Below are 20,557 nucleotides of genomic sequence, written 5' to 3'. Positions count from 1 at the left end.
TAGGTGCCCAGACTCCACCCAGCACTTCACATAGGCAGCTGTGGCCATGGACAGCCCTGGAGAGCCAGTATTTTACTGTCAAAATCACCCAGTGCTTCTCCCCTGAAAATGTAAAAGGGCCATTTTAGCCTCCATTAAAATTCCCTGGGAGCGACTTTCTGGCCTGATGACACCTCTCATTTTCTTTTTTATAGATATAGTCTTTGTTCCCTGCCAAGGGGCCAGATTATATGTCCATCCAAGGAGCTAAACCTCCTGCTATTCCACGACTCCTCAGTGCAAACCTTATTCCCCACCGCAGCACCTGCTTCACTGCTTGCGTAGCTCCCATTGCAGTGGGTGGCCTAGGGAGTTCTGCAGCGCTTGTCTGGAATCGCTGGTCTGCACCACACTGCTGCATCCTCCAGGACTTCACGTCATGAGTGAAGCTCGTCTTCCACGCCACGTTCTGCACTAACGGGTTCCCTGGATTCCTTTCTGGTGTGTGGTGGATGGTTCCTGCGCACTTCTGATTTCTAGTTTCCAGTTTGCACAGCAAGTCATGATTCTCGGGGCCAGAACATTAATCCATGCTCAAGGAATTTCCTCTCTTGTCAACTGCAACCTTCTGAACAACCAGCTTCCTTCTTGTCCCTGCTGTCTCTCCCCCAAGTCCCTGCACCAGCTTCCCTTCTTCTTCCACATAAAATTCCTTTCTTACACCTCAAAGAGCAGGACAACTACACAACTGTATTTCCATCCTTTTCTCCTCCTACATTCCCTTTGGCCCAACCAGGCACCTCTCTTCCACTGCAGCTCCGGGTGACGTTACTCACCTTTGGTTTTAGTTAACTAGCATTCCAGTGGGTGGGACTGCAATCTTGTTTTCTTTTTATACATACTGCATTGAACTAGCTAGTGTGTATTTACCACTGCCCTCTCCAGGAGGGCATCCAAACTCTCTGCCTGTGGGTCACGGACCACGTACTAGTACAGCTTAAAGAAATTTTCCTTTAGCCCATGTGGTAGGGACCTGTGCTTCAGCAGTCTGACCAAAAGACCACTGAAATCAATCAAGAGACCCCTATAGACTTCAGTAGGCTTTGGATCAGGCAGGTGTAAGTTTGAGCCCCACTGTTAATGCAAAGTGTCAAATGCCCATGTGATGCCACATCTGTGACAAATGTGAAGTCCTGGATGGCCATCGATTTGTTAAAATATCTTGTTTGTTTCAGGTAATTCACTTGTCCCTTCCCCTTCCCCCAGGGTGCTTTATGGCTTTCCATTTCATTTCTCTTCGTATCCCATCCCGGCTAGGTGAGCCACATTTACTTTCTTTGCTGTATTTGACGTTTAGATTTCACTGGAATTAACTTAGATCCTATCACTTTTATTGCTTTTTTCAGCTCTTCCCATCCTGACAGTAGATTATTCCAAGCAGTAGGTGGCCCAATCAGTTGTTACCATCAACTCCAGTCTCATTTCCTGAAAATCTGGTTACGTAAAAGCTGATATATATAAGCATTTTGTGATCCTGTAATATATTATAATCCCTCTGAAAGTAACTTTAAGAAGTCACGGCACAGAGAGTAACCTAGAAAGGAGTGTCAGTTCCAGGCAAAGAAACCAGAGCCTTCAGAGGGTTCCTTAATATTCAGCATGCACAGCTCTTAAAGTCAGGAAATGGTTTTAAAATCTGGATGTCTCCTGGGATTAATTATAAGATGTGGAGCCCTTCACGTCCTCAAGGCGGTCACTTCATCTCTGGCCCATGTCTGTTTGTTACCAGGGATGGGTCTGAGCCCAAAGTTTGGATCCAGATTGCGGCTCCCTTCTTTTTCTAAAGGACCACCATGATTTGGTAACTGTAGGCCGGAGCTGTTGAATTGAATTCTACATCCGGTCCCAGTCATGGGTGACCTGAGCCCATAAAGCTGTTTGTTTAACTAAAGCAGTAGAAGGGTGTGTCCTTGGAGTCAAAAGTCATAAGTTCTATGTCCCTTGCATACTCCTAGCCCTTTAAAATTCCTCTTGGCCTGGCAGAAGGGGAGTGGTTCATTTACAGGAACTCAGTGTCATTCAGTGGAAATCCCTTCAGGGCAGGAGGCATTTTAAAGGGCCAGGGTCTCAATGGTCTCTATGTCAGGTCAGGCTTCACTGTGAACATGAGCTTTGCATTTGCTAGGTCAGCGGCTCTCAACCTTTTCCATACTGTGAGCCTCTCACTCCCTCAGGACCCCTTTCCCAACTATCCAGGATACTGCCTCCCATTTAGCACTATGGGAAGGGCAGGATGATGGCTACCCTGACACCTGTTCACGGCCCCTGAAGTGAGAATGCCTGTGCAAGATGAATCCAAATTCTTTCCTGTGCTCTTGTTTCCCCAAGCTATGTTTTTGGAGACTTCTCTCGGCAACGTCTCCGATCAGATGACATTAAGATCACTTGCCACCAGCTTCTGTTTTACTTGGCACGCCTGGCTGGTTTTCTAGGACTACATCTGTGGCAGCCGGTGACCTTGCTGGTTTTTCAGCAAGCAGCAGCGTGGAACAAGCCCTCCAGGAAGACATTCAGCGGTTGTTCGGTATAGTAGTTCCATGCTCTTCTGGCAGAAGGGGCCAGGTGAACTGAATTGCCCCATGTTCAAGCCTTTTAACCGGTGTTCCCTTATCTGGGTCAACCATGGGCATGAAGGAGTCATTAATGCCTAGCATGCTAGGGAGTACACTGAAGCTATAACCTTCATTAGTCTCTGGATAGGATAGTAGGCCCAAACAGTGCAACAAAGCTAGTAGATTCCTATATTCATGGGAGCAACACATCCTGCCCTGGGGAAATATAGTTATTTTTCTTTCTGCGTCTATAGTTCATCTGATCATCCGTTAAACATCCATGTTATGGACTACTAATTTACATTTCTATAGCGTCTTCCACTCAGGGATCTCAGACCACCAGGCAAACCTTCGTGTCGTAATCCTTACAACGCTCTGAAAAGGTGGGCAAAGATCCTTACTCTTGCACATCTTTCCCTCCAGCCCATGTTGCTGGGGTCTGAATGGAGTCTAAACTACGGGTCACGGGGCTAGCTGCAACACCAGCCCCTCATGGCACCTACATGTGAGGGGACTGCACGTGCACTGTCCCCAGAGAGTGATGCCTTATGCGCTATCCCTTCACAGCTCCTGGGCATGACTGCATTGTGTATGCACCATTCCCACGGAGCGACTGAGCATGCCTTATCCTGCTGCTGCAACGACTTCCCCTGCAATTGGTTCCCCCAGGCACCAGTGCCTTCTGGGACACTGAAACTGGGAGCAGGGGCTTTGCCTCTCCTAAGCTCTCAGTGGTCTCCCTGCTAGGGCCCAGGAGATGGAGGAAGGAGCCTGCCTGGACTGAAGAAGAGTGAAGAATGGGGAGGGGGTGGGGAGAAGAGATGGGGGGGACAGAGGGAGGAGCTCAGGGAGGAGTTGGAGAAGAAGAATTGGGGTGAGAGGGGATGAGGCAGGTGCAGGAGACAGGGAAGGGATGGGGTGGGGACAGCAGTAGGAGCTGGGAAGGGGGTAGTGTGGAGCAGAAGGGGACAAAGAGATGCTGCGGGGAGACAGGGACAGAAGAGTATAAGAACTAGAACACACTCCCCTAGAGAACCTGGGATTGAACCCATTTCCCCCAAATTTCTACATTCCTTTGCTGCCAGCAAACAACTGTGAAACCCACTGGCGTAGTGTGTGACTCCGTACCCTGCTTCTGGCAGGTCCACATGAAAGATAACAGCCTTCTACTCTTACCAGTGGCTTTATTAGCTAAATGGTAACGGATTGTAGTATGGATCTAAAGAGCCCAACCCTCTTGATTTCCCATGGGGAGGCAAAGTATGGTTCCACAGGATGAAATGTGTGGGGTGTTGGGGTTTTTTCCTCCAATTTTTAAGTTATTAAAAACGTAGAGAACTACATGAAAAACCCTACATTCAAATAATGTTAAGATTGCAAAGTCAAGCACTCAGAAGTCAGGAATTCCAGAGTGAAGTTTGCCTCTACAATCTTAACTTTCCCCTTTGTGTGTACACATTATGAGACACCCTAATTACATGATAAGATACGATTATTTCTCCGAGATCCCTGCCTCATTCAGTGCACAGGATGGACTGCACTTTGGGAATGAAGCAGGTTGCACAGTGAATGAGGCTGTTGTCTGTAGGACCCTTGTCTCATTTGTTGCAGAAGTTGGGAAATATGTGGTGGATGAGGCGGAGAAATTTCAGAAAGAGAAGGGATGGGCATGAATGCCGCCCTGGAGAATTGGGTTCTGTCCCTGCGTCTGTCACAGAGCTCCTGTGTAATGCTGGGCACAAGTAAACCAACATTTTCCACAGGTGGTCACTGCATATTCCTCATTTTCTGTGTACTCAAACTGAGACCCCTAAGGTCTGATTTGCGGAAGCTGTCAATGAGAGCTGTGCAGTGAACATATAAAGTGCTGTAGAATGCAATTCATTCTGAAAAGTCCTCGGCTTGTCAAATTGGGCACCCCAAACTAGTTGACACTTGTGGCCTTAATCTCTGTGCCTCAGGTTCCCCTCTGTAAAATGGGGCCAATAATACCACCTCACTGGGGTGTAGTGAAGATAAATGCCTTAATGTTTGTAAAGCACTAAAAAGCTAGGATGAGAGGAGCATAGAAAAACCCATGGGGAAATTAATAATTCTGTATTCAGTGCAGGGTTCAGATGATGGGCAGTCAATAATGTATCGGGACCACACACTGAACAGCGAGAATAAAAAGAAATTTTGGATAGCTACCCATTCAGTGAGCACTGCCCTTCTGTGCTCTGAATAAACCTGGGGTCCTGTGGAAATAATAAGTATGTGATCGTATAATTAAAGGCTATTACAATGCAAACACACAACGGGGCCACGTTAAGGTTGCATGGGCAACTTTTAGACTGGCATTTCCTAACTTTTGAATTCTTGACTTTGTAATCTCAATGTTATTTTAAAATCATATCCCCCAAAAAACTACACCCCCCCCAAAAAAACCAACCCCTCCTCAAGTGTATATACCATTGATGAGGTCTAGCTGCAACTACCAGGGGCTGTGGATTGAGACATGGAGAGGGTCTCTAGCTCTCTCAAGCCATCTTTCTCTACAAGTCGTCCTCTTCCTTCTAGAGCCTGAAAGGTGCAATACAGTCTGAGCTGTATCTGTTTCCTTTTCTTTAGATCAAGGTTAGAGGAATAACCTAACCAAAGCTTCTTGAGCAAAAGCAGCGAGGACTGAAATGAGAAGATCGCTGTGACGGTTGAAGGGCTGGTGCTGTTGGAAAGCAGAGAGTATCTTCTGCGGCCAGATGAGGAGGTTCCCCTTCATGTGATGTATTTCTCGGTGCAGGTTATTGTGTATTACTCACTTACCCACAGCAGCACGTATTCATTCAAGTTCTGGAACTATTATCAGAGGCACTGCTGTCCCCTTTGTTTTGTACAAAATTAGAGTGAAACCCAATTGTATCTGTACTCCTGTTAGGAAATCTAAGTTGGGTATTTTGTTACCGTGTCTATAGTATAAAAATACAACAGAGCTGGGGAGTTTCTGATAAGCCTTTAAAGTCTTGTGGTTAATTAGAGACCTGTACATATGTGCCAGGTGATTGATAAGAATATAAGTATGGAGCTACAGGTCACACACTGGACATTAAAGTGCAGTGATGTTCAGGAAAAGACCCATGTAAAGACCACACCTTTACACTCAGCAGCTTTGCTCTCTGTATGGCCTAAGTTTCATATGGTCCGTTTTAAAGCAGAGGTGCTGGGACAATTTGTACAGTGGGGGTGCTGACAGCCATTGAACCAGGAGTATAAACCCTGTATATGATGGAAACCACTTTAAGCCAGGGGGTGCAGCCGCACTCCCAGAACCCCAAGTTCCAGCACTTATGTTTTACAGAGTTTAATTTTATGTTGAACCTGCTCATTAGGGATGTTTTTCCGATTTCACATATGCTGCCTTTACACCAGTGGAGTTACTCCTGATTTCTACCACTGTGAATTCAAAATCAGGTCCAAAGAGTCCATAATAGGTTGATGTAGGAAACAGGGTTTGTGTCCTGCAGTGTAAAGTGTGTAACCAGTTCAGTAGAGAATCCATCTCTCCATAGGTCTGAAAGTCCAAGATCTTCAGTGACTCTTTTACAGTTTGTTGCATATATGTAGCAGTCCAAGTCGTACAGCCAGTCCCATCCACGTGATGGGAGAAAACCATGATAAACTGGGCCAAATACAGAAGTAACTGGTTGAAATTCTATGGCTTCTGATATACTGGAGGTCAGAGAAGGTGATTTAATGGTCCTTCCTGTCGTTAAAAATCTATGAAAAAGTTCCCTGCTATGAATGTCCAACATACTCCGACCTGTGACTTACTAAGAGTTCACTGACTTGCCACCTAGTTTTGTGGTCCTCACAGCTCATACAAGCCATGCAGGGTCAGGCTGCATTGTTGCTTGAAGAGGAGACATCCAACGAAGGCCCAAGAACTCTAGGAAGTGGCATTAGTGATCCAGCTGGGGGGCCTCTCTTTCTTCTGGGTCAATAGCAAGCCAGGGCCTCTGGCCCCTCGTAGGGCCTGGTGATGCTTGAAGTGCCACAGCATAGTTAATATATACAAGGAGTTCCCAAGTTCAGTATAACTGGTAGCACTAGAATAGCGGGGTTACGGCTTGCATCCTGGCTGAATTCCATTGATAAGTTACATCCTACTTTGTTAATTCCCCTTCCAATTTCATTTCCACGCTGGGCTTTCCTTCCCTGCCTGCCCTACGCTGTTGGGTAGTGTTGCTGTGTGTTGCTGCATCTCACCCCACAGATGGTGGGGGAAGTGACCCCTGTTGTGTAGCATGTAAAACACTTAGGGGTTCTTTTGAGAAGGAAGGTGCTACATTAATGCAAGCTATTATTCATTAAGCATCTTCCCCTCCATTTGGGGAACAGATATTGTAAGTTGAACTCACTCACCAAAATGAGTCCCCATCCTTCTGCTAAATGTGTTTTCAGGACACAAAATGAACAGTTTGTTCACCTGAATGGCTTCCCGATGCTTTGCACTATGAAAAGCTGGCAAGCAGACCTCGGCTCATTATTTGTAATTGTTATGGACATTTGTTTGGAAACAGAATCTTTGTTCCTCCACAGGCCAGTTTATTGCTCCTTGCTTATCCCATTCCCTACCTGAAGTCACCGTGTTGCCATTTCAACAGCAGCCACTTGATATGGCACAATGGAAGATTGTGACTTCAAGTGAGGAAAGAGCAGCAGGAGAAAGTGAACTAATTCCTAAGCAACAAATAGTTTGGTTTCACCCATCGGGATGGATTCTGATCTCAGCCACACTGGTATAAATCAGGAGTGACTCCACTGAAGTCAATGGAGTTAGCACAGTGTTAGATCAGGGTAAATGAGAGGATGGATATAGTGAGGTAGAGAGAGAGGCCTAATGTGTGAGGCGGTTTAATGTCTTGGTGAGTGGGTATAACTGGCTATTAAGGGCCAGATCTCAGGTATAATTTGCATAGCTTCATTGGACTTGCGGGGACCTAGCTGTAAGAGTCTAATTGATAGGAAGTCTAAGGGATTCTCAATGGTGTGATCCACACCACACGGCTGCATGGGCGTGGTGTAGTTGTAAAAGCATTTAACAAGAGGGTGCAAGATGTAGCAAATCAAAATAACCTTTTTAGCCTCTTTTTTTAACCCACATCTATTTCCTGACTCTCAGCGTAAAAGTCCCACCAGCTTAGAGTATACCAGGTTAGCATGTCTTTCACTTCCAATGTCTCACTCACTGCAGGAGCTTCAGTAACCTAATGGTACCAACTTCTCAACTGGTGTATATCAACTCCGTTGAAATCAATGGAGCGCCACATTCTTCTACCAGCTGAGGATCAGGCCCACCGTTTAGTTTTTCAATTTTTTTCCCCCATGCATCATTGGTTGGTCTTTAAGAAGAATCAGGGCCAGGAGCGGGGGAATTAAATAAAGAAAACAGCAGGAGTTTGATTCAGTTTGGAGATTTTAAAGTTGCCACTGATCGAAGCCCAAAGTTCTCCTAGTATGTTAAAAAAAATTGCCTCCATCAATCTCCAGTAAGTCTTTGAGCAGGGGGTTGGCTAGATGACCTCCTGAGGTCCCTTCCAACCCTGATATTCTATGATTCATCTCTGATGGTGGCAACTTCACCCTCTCAGATCTGGGGCAGGTTTATTTTCTCTGAATACTTTATTATTTCACGTATTTACCTTCACATGGTGGGCTGCTCCTCTTGATGAAAATCTCTAGTGAAAGACTCACACTTCAGCATGAGTGGCTAGATCACTTCCTCCCTTTTGAACTGCTGCAACTTCTTTCCCTGCTACCTTGGCTCCAGATTTTGTTTTTGCTTTCAGATCAATACAAAACTCACTTAAAAAAAAAAAATGAATACCAAGCCTGAAGGAAGGGAGAAAGAGCCCCAAGGAGAATGAGAGACAGATTTGAGGTTGTGGGAGTTCTCCTTCCATAGCCAGCTGGGACTGTTGATTGCCCCATACAAAAATAAAAAACAAAAATGTAGCATCTTGCAAGACAGCTCAGTTTTGTTGTCATAGAAGATCTGGAAAAAGAACAAAAGAAGGAAGAAAATTTCTCCCAAGTGTTCACTGTTTTCTAGACTATTATTTTAATTCCTGTAATGAAATGTGTTGAGTTACAGATTCAGGCACACTGGACCTGAAGATTAGGGGCCTCCTTCTGATCTTGCTCATGCTAATTTTACACAGGGGGAAGCTCCTGATTTACACTGGGATAAGTGGAATCAAAATCAGGGCCTAGGGTTGTGCCAATCGTCTTTCCAATCTGGGGAATCTTCATAGAAAGGCAGATGGTAGGACCAGAAAAGGCCTTTCTGGACGTCAATGGCCTCGTGGTCTTCTCATGCCAATGTAAATTGCGAGTACCTCCATTGATGCCAGTTGGGTTATGCTGGTGTAATTGAGAGGAGAACCAGACTCAGACTGCTCTCGGTTTCCTTTTCCCCCTCACTGCGTGATCAACATTCCACTACATTTATTCTCACTAGGACCTTCTCCATCCTGCCTGTACAATGGAATAGCCATTTTGGTTAACATATCCTCCACAGTCCTCCATTTTGGATGGGCTTCTTGTTGTCCCTTAGATCTAATTTGGCACCCTTTTTCTCAGTACATGTCCCTGATTGGACAGTCGTAGCCCTGTTGATGTTTGAATCTTCTGGGTTGTTAGTGTGAGTAACTGCTCTGCAACTCAGCCCGGTAACTGCTGGTAAGTCTGCCCAGCATCTGGGGAGGTGGGAAAAAGGATACGTGACCCTAACAGAGACTATATAGGGCCTCAGCTCAGTTTGATTGGTGCTGTCTGTCCTAGTAGTAGTCTGTGTCCAGGGAGAAAGCAGAGGTGAGCTCTGTTAGTACTACAATCAAGAAAGAAGACAGAAGATGAGAAGACCTAGCCTATTTATCGGTCCTGATCCTGTCCCTGGTGAGGATTCCTGATGACGAGTCCCTGAAGGTGGCTCCTGGGTTCCTATGGCAGTTCCTGGTCAGAAAGTCATAGTCCTCGGTCTGGTATCTTCATTTCTTGTACAGAGACAGTATAGTAGAGACCTTTTTGTATACTTGCTGCCCACTCATTTGTGTTGGTATTTGGGGTCTGGGCTTTAAGCCCTTGTTATGTTAAATCTCTGAGTTGTTTGTATAGTAAACACTTTGGTTATTTAAGCTTACCATCTGTGATAGCTTTATTGTAGGGGAGGACTGGTGGAGATGGAAGGCCAACAGATGATTGAGGCTGATTAAGGGGGGCAAACCGAAGCTGGGATGGGTCCTATTATTTGGCTTCCTAAACTGACCAGGCAGTTATGGAGTGAACTGTGTAACTGGCTCGTTGGCATTTCCTATTTCCTATTTGTTCCGTTAAGCATGGAACATTATAGACTGGTTAGAGCAGATAGGCCAGGAGTTGGGGTCCTTGGGTTCTCTTCCTAGTCCCACCTCTGACTCATTGTGCAACCTTTGCCAAGTCACTTAGTCCTCAGTCTGCAAAAATTGCCTTAGTTTGGGCTTTTCAAACCAGGTCTTTTTTGTATCCACTGCAGGTGCAAAACGGCAGTCACAAGTGAGCAATAGAAGAGCATGAATGAACTACGAGTACAGAATTACACCTGTAAAAAAATGGAGGCCCGACAAGTTTCGAGCCAGAAGCAGAAGAGTTGATTTCCCTCTGTGAAGGGCTGCCTGTTCATTGTCCACTGTATCTTGTTGTATAAATGGCTGGTCTTTTGTGTAGCATCCAGTCCATAAGGTAATGAGAGAAGCAATGGGAAAAGTGCTAAAACCCTGGATTCAGTAAACCTCTGCCACAAGCTTAAAGCCAGCCATGGTGTCTGAGCTCAGACCTGAGCCATGCACATATCAGATCCTGCCCCATTCTCAGTGAGCTCTCATCCCTCAGGGCATATATAGGAGCAACACACTAAGGCCTTGCAATGCCTGGCAGCCCGTTATAGACTTTCTGCCCTCTCACAACACTGCCTGTTCTCTTCACAAGGAATATTCACCACCTAAATCCCACAGACTCCAGCACCCCAACTCAGGACCCCACCATTGATTTCTGTCATTGACCTTATCCCAAAATTCTTTGCAGCTGCTTGCTGAGGAATTAAGGGTTTTGTGCTGGCTCTGAGAAGGGTAAATTTCACTGTAATATGAACATCTAGCTCTCGGCTTCCAGTCATTTTCTTCCCTTTCCAGCAAGATCATCCCTTCAGACAAACCCAATTTAATTTCCTTGCTCATCCACCCAAGTCCCTGATGTGTTGTTGACTGGAGAATGTGAGACAGAGGCAGGGAAGAACTATTCCAGCTCCCCTGGAGGAGTGGAGCCAAATATAAGTGTAACCAGGTTGCTGGGGTGGCATCCCCTTGTGGCCCTTTCAGGCACAACTCACCTAGCAGGTCTCCTCTGGTGTGTCTCTATCCCAGCAAGGGCTAGCATAGCTGTGTTTTGCCCTCCTGGCAAAAACAACCTTCAGTCCTTCCCCTTTTGAGGCATTTAAGGTTCCAAGGCAATCAGGAACCGCAGCAGCACTAAACATAACTCAAAGTCAGGGTAATCTCACAAACCTTCGGTGGGGCTCCACTTTTCTATTCAGGGCTCATCTCCCCAAAAGTTTGTGCTTTTGGTCATCCCTTCCAGGGGGGCTGATCCAGCAGGCAAACAAGTTCCACCTCAGGGCACAGTGTCACTTCTCACCCACAAGAAGAGACCTAGAGCTCCACCCTCCTTCCTGGTCAGCCCTAAACTAGGCTAGGCCCTCCTTTTATCTCCCCCCTCTATCCCTGTGGTTGGTTGCAGCTGTAGAGGGGTGGGACAGCTCAGTCCACAGGCTTTCCCTAACCCTTTCATTGCCAATGAAGAGCCTGCCTTAACCTCCTCACTGCCAGTGTGGGGCCTCGGTGTCCCATCACAAGGTTTTATTTTTACCTTCTCTACTTGTGATTGCCTGATCTCTATTGCTTCATAGCATACATGCAAATAAAGCTGTGAAAATAGCCCAGTGCTTCTGCTTTGCATTCGATCCTCAATCAATCCTAACAGCCATTCATTGCTCCATATTCTACCAAGCAAGAGAGAGTCTCTCTTAATTATTTCCTTCTGCAACTTGGAGCGTTGCAGGAATGAGACTAACAGTTCTCCTAAAAATAGCCTGCAACATAAAGATCAATTTTCTATTTCGTGCCTTTATAATAATAATTCTCTGCATTTCTCTGGCACGCTGCATCCGAGGATCTCAGAGCACTTTGTAAACAGTAATGAACGAAGCTTCATAACTTCGCATTCCTGTGAAGTGGGAAAATGTTGTACTCTCCATTTTCCAAACGGAGGAATTGAGGCACAGAAGGTGAAATCCTGTCCCCATTGAAATCACAGGCAAAATTCCCGTTGTCTTCAGTGAGGCCAGAATTTCAACCAACGAGAGTAAGAGGTCATTGAAAAATCAAGGATGTGTTTATACAATGGGGTCCAGCTCCCATCTGGGATCTATAAGTGCTAACAAGAGGCAGTATTGCCCACTGGATAGAGCTCTGGATGGGGATTGGGGAGACCTGGGTTCTATGCCCATTGACCTACAGCTGGGTAGCCTTGGGCAAATGTCACTACTCTGTGCCTCAGTTTCCCCACCTATAAAATAGGAATTTTTGTAAAGCACTGAAATCTACTGATGATGGGTGCTGTATAAAAGCTAGATATTACTATTAGTAAAGTAATATATATAATGAATACACTACACTGTGTCTCATGCCTTTTCACAGATGAACAAATTGGAGTTATTTTGGACATGGTGTTAAATGACTTGCCCATTTATGGCCATGTTGCATCACCTAACTGTTGTTTGCTAAATAATGAGACACGTTCTTCTGGCAACTACAGAATCAACAGCAAGAAGCCTCTCACCACCTCCTATTCTTTGCTGTTGTGTCTGAATTACCTGTTTTACCTGTTTACACCTATCTAAAATCTGTGATTCCAGATGTAATTCATCTAGTCTGGCCCGGTTAATTCTCTCCCTTACTGCCACTTTCCAGGGCAATTGGCAAGGTTCAGCCTCTGAAATATTGACCTAAGCATCTTGAATTTATTACCGCAGGTTTATCCCGACATTCAGTTGCTCTGGATGTGATGCCATTTGTGGCCCTTTCCGTAAATAATGCTAGCCACCGGGGCTGCAGGGAAAAGCTCCCTGAATCTGTGCATATGACGAACGTCATCAAGTACGGGCAAGATTGCCTTGCATCTCTCTTTGCAATTGGTTTCATAAAAGCAACAGCGCTTCCAGGAAAACAGGATTATTTAATTATTTCAATGATTTTTCACGTCACCAATGGCACATTGCCTGAGCACCTCCCTTTAGTTATTAAAACGATGTACAACATAGTTTTATTACCATTACTTGGATAACCGTTGGGCTTAGGAGCCTTAGCCAGAGTCCCATTGTACTAGGCATTGTACAAACACAGAATAAAATAAACCCTTGACCCAAGGAGCTTACAATCTAAGTATAAAACAAGAGACAACAGATGGATACAGACAGACAGACGGAGGGAGTATGAGGAAAGAATGAGATAATATTAGGCAGCATGATGGGCTGCGGGCTCTACACACCAGCAGGTAGGGCAGAGGTCCCCAAACTATGGGGCTCACCTCCCTAGGGGGATGCAGAAGAACATTGGGGGGGGCACAGTGGGGCCGGGGCTGACCCCCATGTGGATTGGGGAGGGAGCGCCACCCAGCCCTCATCCCCTCCTAGTTCTGCTCTGGCCCCAGTCCTGGCTCCCAGCCCTGCCTCCAGCCTCAGTCCCTCACAGCAGCTCTGAACACAGCCCCACCCCCAGCTGCGGCCCTAACCTTGGACCCCTTGCCCTGTCCACATTCCTTCCCACCCTGGACCTGTGGCCCCATTCCCAGCCCTGGCTCTGGAGGGGTGAGGGGGCATGGACAGGGGTAAGGGAGAGCATATCCCTTAAAAGTTTGGGGACCACTGAGCTAGGGTGACCAGACAACCTGATATTATCAGGACCATCCCGATAATAGGAGCTTTATCTTATATGTGCCTCCAGCCCCACTTACTATCTGGTCACCCTACCAGCAGCCTGAATGTTGTCAAGTATTTTCGTAGGCATCGCAGCGAAGAAGAGTTCTCAGGAGGGATTTGAAGGAGGACAATGAGGTAGCTTTGGAGATGTCTACAGGGAGCTCCTCCCAAGTGTGAGGGGCAGCCTGGGAGACAGCGGGAAGGTGCACGTTCAAAAATTGAACAAGTGGGCCATGGAGGCTGATTGGGGGTGAGCATTGGCAGCTCAATCACAAATGGAAGACGGTTATAAAACTAAATCCAGTTCCCAAGCCCTGCTGTCGTCAGAAGCGTGACCAGAAAGACATCTCAGAGAGGTGATTAAGAGAAAGCAGAAAGCATACAGGGAGCGGAAGATGGGAGGGATCAGCAAGGAAAGCTACCTTATTGAGGTCAGAACATGTAGGGATAAAGTGAGAAAGGCTAAAAGTCAAGTAGAGTTGGACCTTGCAAAGGGAATTAAAACCAATAGTAAAAGGTTCTATAGCCATATAAATAAGAAGAAAACAAAGAAAGAAGAAGGGGGACCGCTAAACACTGAGGATGGAGTGGAGGTTAAGGATAATCTAAGCATGGCCCAATATCTAAACAAATACTTTGCCTCAGTCTTTAATGAGGATCTTAGGGATAATGGTAGCATGACAAATGGGAATGAGAATATGGAGGTAGATATTACCATATCTGAGGTAAAAGAGAAACTTGAACAGCTTAATGGGACTAAATCGGGGGGCTCAGATAATCTTCATCCAAGAATATTAAAGGAATTGGCACATGAAATTGCAAGCCCATTAGCAAGAATTTTTAATGAATCTGTAAACTCAGGGGTTGTACCATGTGACTGGAGAATTGCTAACATAGTTCCTATTTTTAAGAAAGGAAAAAAATGTGATCCAGGTAACTACAGGCCTGTTAGCTTGACATCTGTAGTATGCAAGGTCTTGGAAAAAATTTTGAAGGAGAAAGTAGTTAAGGACGTTGTGGTCAGTGATAAATGGGACAAAATACAACATGGTTTTACAAAAGGTAGATTGTGCCAAACCAACCTGATCTCCTTCTTTGAGAAAGTAACAGATTTTTTAGACAAAGGAAACGCAGTGGATCTAATTTACCTCGATTTCAGTAAGGTGTTTGATACGGTGCCACATGGGGAATTATTAGTTAAATTAGAAAAGTTGGGGATCAATATGAAAATTGAAAGGTGGATAAGGAGCTGGTTAAAGGGGAGACTACAACGGGTCACACTGAAAGGTGAACTGTCAGGCTGGAGGGAGGTTACCAGTGGAGTTCCTCAGGGATCGGTTTTGGGACCAATCTTATTTAATCTTTTTATTACTGACCTTGGCACAAAAAGTGGGAGTGTGCTAATAAAGTTTGCAAATGATACAAAGCTGGGAGGTATTGCCAATTTAGAGAAGGATTGGGATATCATACAGGAGGATCTGGATGACCTTGTAAACTGGAGTAATAGTAATAGGATGAAATTTAATAATGAGTAGTGTAATATCATGCATTTAGGGATTAATAACAAGAATTTTGTTTATAAGCTGGGGACGCATCAATTAGAAGTAACGGAGGAGGAGAAGGGCCTTGGAGTATTGGTTGACCACAGGATGACTATGAGCTGCCAATGTGATGTGGCTGTGAAAAAAGCTAATGCGGTCTTGGGATGCATCAGGTGAGGTATTTCCAGGAGAGATAAGGAGGTGTTAGCTCTGAGCCACCACAGGCGGGAGGGGAACCCCAGAGCTCTCAGCTGCCACAGGTGGTGGGGGAACCCGGAGCTCCCAGCTACCGGCCCCAGACCTCCGAGCTGCCACAGGCAGTAACACTGACTAATGGAAATGCCTTTCTACATGATGCATAAGTAAGCTTTGGAACTCATTGCCAGTAGATATTGAGGCCAAGAATTTACTAGGAATCTGTGGGTTTAAAGAATTATGTGGATGATGAGAACATCCATGTTTATTTTAGATAGACTAGATAATTTAATTGGGATATAAACCGTGACAGGGTAGGCTAGGAGTTTGGAGGGGGAGGGGGGGTTAGATACACTTAACATTCTTTAAACTTAAAGCCAAAAATACCCCCTGATAAAAGCAAAACGTCAACAAAGGAACGAGCTGCAGGAGTAAAAAGAGAATGTAGGCAGAAGTCCAGCAACAGAGTGGGGGCTACCCAGTTTACTGCACCCATTGCTGCATGTATGATTACCTGCCCTATGGGCAGGTGGGTATGTGTGCATTCGGTGCAAGGAGCTGCTGGCCCTCAGAGACCATGTATGGGCTTTGGAGACCAGAGTGGCTGAACTGGAGGAGCTAAGGGAGACAGAGAGGTACGTAGATGAGACTTTCTGGGACACACAAATGCCTTTCCATTGGTTAAGGGATTCCGCCACCCTCTTTCATAGAGCTGTGCAGTGGTTCAAACAGGCTTCTCCAGCCCACCAGTATCTGCTGCATGGAACCTCCATTCTTCCCCTTGGTTCAGGGGCCCTACAGCCCCCCTTGGGGCAGTGCTGTGGTGCAGGCAAGCTTTCCCCTGTCATTCTCCTCTCAAGGCTGTCTGCCCTTCTCACTTCTCCTGGCAGTCACCTAACAGATGGGTTTTATCATGTTCAGGAGGTAGGATTAACACCTGGCCCTCAGTCCTACCTGCTGCTCTACTGCACACTTCTTTCCTTAAAGGAATCGTGTGGTGGAACAGGGATTAGCTGGCCTCAGGTCTCATTGCGACTTAAAGGGGATACACCATCCTGTTACAGAACCCAAGGTGGGAGAAGAATTTTTAGGCTACTACAAGGGGTATATAAGTAGGATTAATGAGATGAAGTTTAGTAAAGGACAATATAGGCTGGATGTAGGGTGGCATTGCTACCAAGATAAGGTTACTCATATTTAGGGGCAGGAGTAAGCAGAATTATTGTGTGTGAACCCTGGTGTCGCCAGTTACTACAAAACTGATGGTTTTCATACGTGGTTTGGTGCTTAGTGACTACGGGAAATTTGTTCCCCTCTCCCCCCCACGACCCAATCTCAAAATCCTTGACTGCAATGAGTGTTGTGTCTCTGATCCTCAGGACTGCCCTCTTTGATTTTTGGTTTGTGATCACTTTTGTGGACAATGTGAGTGATTTTCCAAATCAATACTGGTGAATTCCTCTTTAATTAATATTGATGAGGTGGAGGGAGAATAGCTGCATGGTTCATGATGCTTCCCTTGCGGTCAGTGCTTTGGGTGAAAAGGCCTGGTATATAAAATAGAACTTTTTAGAGGAAAGAAGCAATGAAAAATAGAAAGTATCATACAGACTCGTGGCTTCATTTAGGAACGAGGAGATCACTTCACAGTCATTGTGTAGAGAAGGAGAAACTACACTGAAAGCTTCTTCACTCCTTCTGAAGAAACCATGTATCATAAAGCCAGACAAGAGTGTACAAGCCCTGCAACATAGAATCATAGAACTGTGGGACTGGAAGGGACCTTGAGAGGTCATCTAGTCCAGTCCCCTGCACTCAAGGCAGGACTACGTAATAGCTAGATCACGGGGTGCTCTGTGTTTCTTCAGCCCTGGGCCCCTTTTGAACTAAGTATTTGTTGCTTCTAGTAATCACAGTTGTGGCAACACTAACTGAAATGTTTCAGAGGAACAGCCGTGTTAGTCTGTATTCGCAAAAAGAAAAGGAGTACTTGTGGTACCTTAGAGACTAACCAATTTATTTGAGCATGAGCTTTCGTGAGCCACAGCTCACTTCATCAGATGTGACTAACTGAAATGTGACTACAATGAAGACCACAAGGAAACACATCTGTTTCCCGTTTGATTTTTAAAGCTTTTAAAAACAAGTTGGAAAAGCTTGTCAGGGATGTTCTAGGGTTACGTGGTCCTGTCCCACCGCAGGGGGCTGGACTTGCTGACTTCTGAAGGTCCCTTCCAGCCCTAAATTTCTCCGATGCCCGAGCACTTGTTCACCACCCACAGCTACACCAGGGAGAGAATTTGGCCCAAGATATTTTAAACCAACAGTTTCAACCTTTCCCATACTGTGACCCCATGACACAACAATGGTAACCCTCCCTCCCATCTAGTCATAAGAAAGGAAGGGTGCCCATGATGGGGTGGGGGAGGGATGAGGGGTTGCATTAAACATAAAGGATGTATACACTCCTTCTGAGGTTCAGAAGGAGTGGGAGGTAGACCAGTTCAGAGTCTCTGGGTAAAGATAAAAGGGTTAAAAATACAGATGATATCATAGTAGGGGTCTCCCACCAAATCAGGAAAAGGAGGTAGAGGAGGCATTTCTAAAACAAATAACAGAAACGTCTGAAAACAGAAGACCTGGTAGTAATAGGGGTCTTTATCTACTTAGACCTCTCCTGGGAAAGCAATATGGCAAAACACAAAATCTTGAGTGAGTTCTTGGAATGTATCAGGGACAACTTTTTGTTCCAGAAACTGGACAACCAGGCGGATGGCCATTTTAGACTTGATTCTACCAACAGGGAGGAACTGGTAGTAAATCTACAGGTGGGTTGCCATCACCGGAAGCTTTTAAAAACAAGTTGGAGAAGCTTGTCAGGGATGGTCTAGGGTTACGTGGTCCTGTCCCACCGCAGGGGGCTGGACTTGCTGACTTCTGAAGGTCCCTTCCAGCCCTAAATTTCTCCGATGCCCGAGCACTTGTTCACCACCCACAGGTCGCGAACCCATGTTTGCAACTATTGTCCCCTCCAGGGGGGGTTGCCGAAGTGTTGTGATAAACCATCTGTTTTCCAGGGTGAGACTTGGCAGCACGGGCCACAGAACAGAGGCCAGTGCTGCAGGTGTTTCAGCCATTGGGCTCTAGCACTGTGCGGTATCCCAACAATCACTCATACACACACACCGGCTAAACCACAGGGTTATTTACTAAGGCTAGAGGAAAGGTTATAAATACCACCCCCTCCTGACCCCCCTCCCCAGGTGCAACAGCATAGTTACAACAAAGAGAAACTCCACAATTCCTCATTTGGCTTCTGGAGGCAGTTCACATTTGGGTTAGGGCGTCTCAGGCCTAGCATGACCCCCTTGCTCAGAGTTCAATTGCACAGTCTGTTGCTTCACTGAGGGCTAGTCTGCGTTGTCCTGTTGATGCAGTGGTTCCCCTGCCGGCCCCTGCTAGCAGGACACTCCACCTGTGGGCCAAGAATTATACTACAGGCCTCACCCCACAGAACCTGTTCTTTGTACCCTTCATGAGAACCACAGGCCCTTCTCCTTGAGCGTAACACCCGGTCAGATCACAGTGACTCCTTCCCCAGGCTAATCCCCTGACTCTGGGGCACCTTTAAGGGCTGCTGGATCTGGGTTTCCAAGAGACCCCTTCAGGCTTCTGTCTATTCTGCTGTTTGGCTGCAGGGCCCCATGCTGCCCTAGTTTTTGCTGCTTTCTCTCAGGGTCTCTACAGGTGTGTATCCAACTCCCTTGTTCCTTGCCCAGCCGGCAGGCTGTGATGCATCCTCCAAGAACCAGCTCTCATCTTGGGACAGACCCTGGTCATGGTTTGCCACCTTCCCCCTTGCCATTGGCAAGCAGAGGGGCTGGGTCTGCTGTTGACACAAGACTAAATGGATATAAACTGGCCATCAACAAATTAGATGGGGGTAATTAATGATCAGAGGAGTGAAATTCTGGAACAGCCTTCTAAGGGAACTAGTGGGGGCAAAAACCCTAACTTGTTTCAAACTAAGTTTGATAAATTTATGTAGGGGATGGGATGATGAGACTGCCTACAATGGTGTGTGATCCAGCCACAATGATCACATTAGCAAATATCTCCAACGGACAGTGATGGGACACTAGATGGGGAGGGCTCTGAGCTACTAAAGAACATTATTTCCCAGCTGCCTGGCTGGTGGGTCCCACCCACATGCTCAGGGTCCAACTGACCACAGTACTTGGGGTTGGGAAGGAACTTTCTCCCAGGTCACATTGGCAAAGACCATGAGGGAGTTTTCACCTTCCTCTGCAGCATGGGGCATCGGTCACTTGCAGGTTTATTACAGGAGCGGGTGGGTGAGGTTCTGTGGCCTGTGATGTGCAGGAGGTCAGACTAGATGATCATGATGGTCCCTTCTGGCCTTACAGTCTGAGTCTATATTGTTCCCCCTCCTGCTGACCTAGGATTGTCAAGTTGTGGAGGGAGAAAGTAATGAGCCAGCTGCCCGGTAGACTCCTCACACTCTCCAGTTCAGTGTCACTGGGCCTGCTCATTTTGGAGTGATCCTAACAGCAGCTCTTGTTCAGGTCCAGGAATGGAGAGGTGCTGAACTCAATTGGATCTGTAGGTGCTTGTCCCAGGATTTGTCACCTCCAGGTTTATGGGCCTGATCCAAAGCCAACTAAAGCTGGTACCAGGATTCACATTGACTTCAATGGGCTTTCGCTCAGGCTGCATATCTTCAAAACACTTTACAAACATTAATCACAGAGCAATTGAGGCTGCCCCATCCCCACACAGCTCCCACATGTTGACTGGACTGAGTCCGCTCCTTCCCCACAGCGCAACGGGGCATGCTGCTGAACAGGATTTCCCTGCAGTAGCTCCTCTCCCCTTCCACTGGCCGCCTGTGGCCTCCGGCAGAGGAATCCAGAGCAGGGATCCAGTCTCACCAGTGCTGTCAGAGACGTCCCCTTGGTGGTGCTCAGGCTGTATGACAGTAAGGGGAAGGACCTGATTGGAATGCAGAGGGGTGGAGGGTGCAGATTGTGGGGCAGAGCAGTAGCCAGGATGGGGCAGGAAGTCCTGGGGGAAATGACATCTTATCTACTTTAATTCCCCCTGCAATTTCAATTCTACACAGGATTTTTCTTCGCTTCCTGGCCCTTACACTGTTGCTCTGT

The sequence above is a fragment of the Caretta caretta genome, chromosome 2 (genome assembly GCF_965140235.1).
Source record: "Caretta caretta isolate rCarCar2 chromosome 2, rCarCar1.hap1, whole genome shotgun sequence".
Classification (NCBI taxonomy): domain Eukaryota; kingdom Metazoa; phylum Chordata; order Testudines; family Cheloniidae; genus Caretta; species Caretta caretta.
This window is presented reverse-complemented; position numbering follows the sequence as displayed.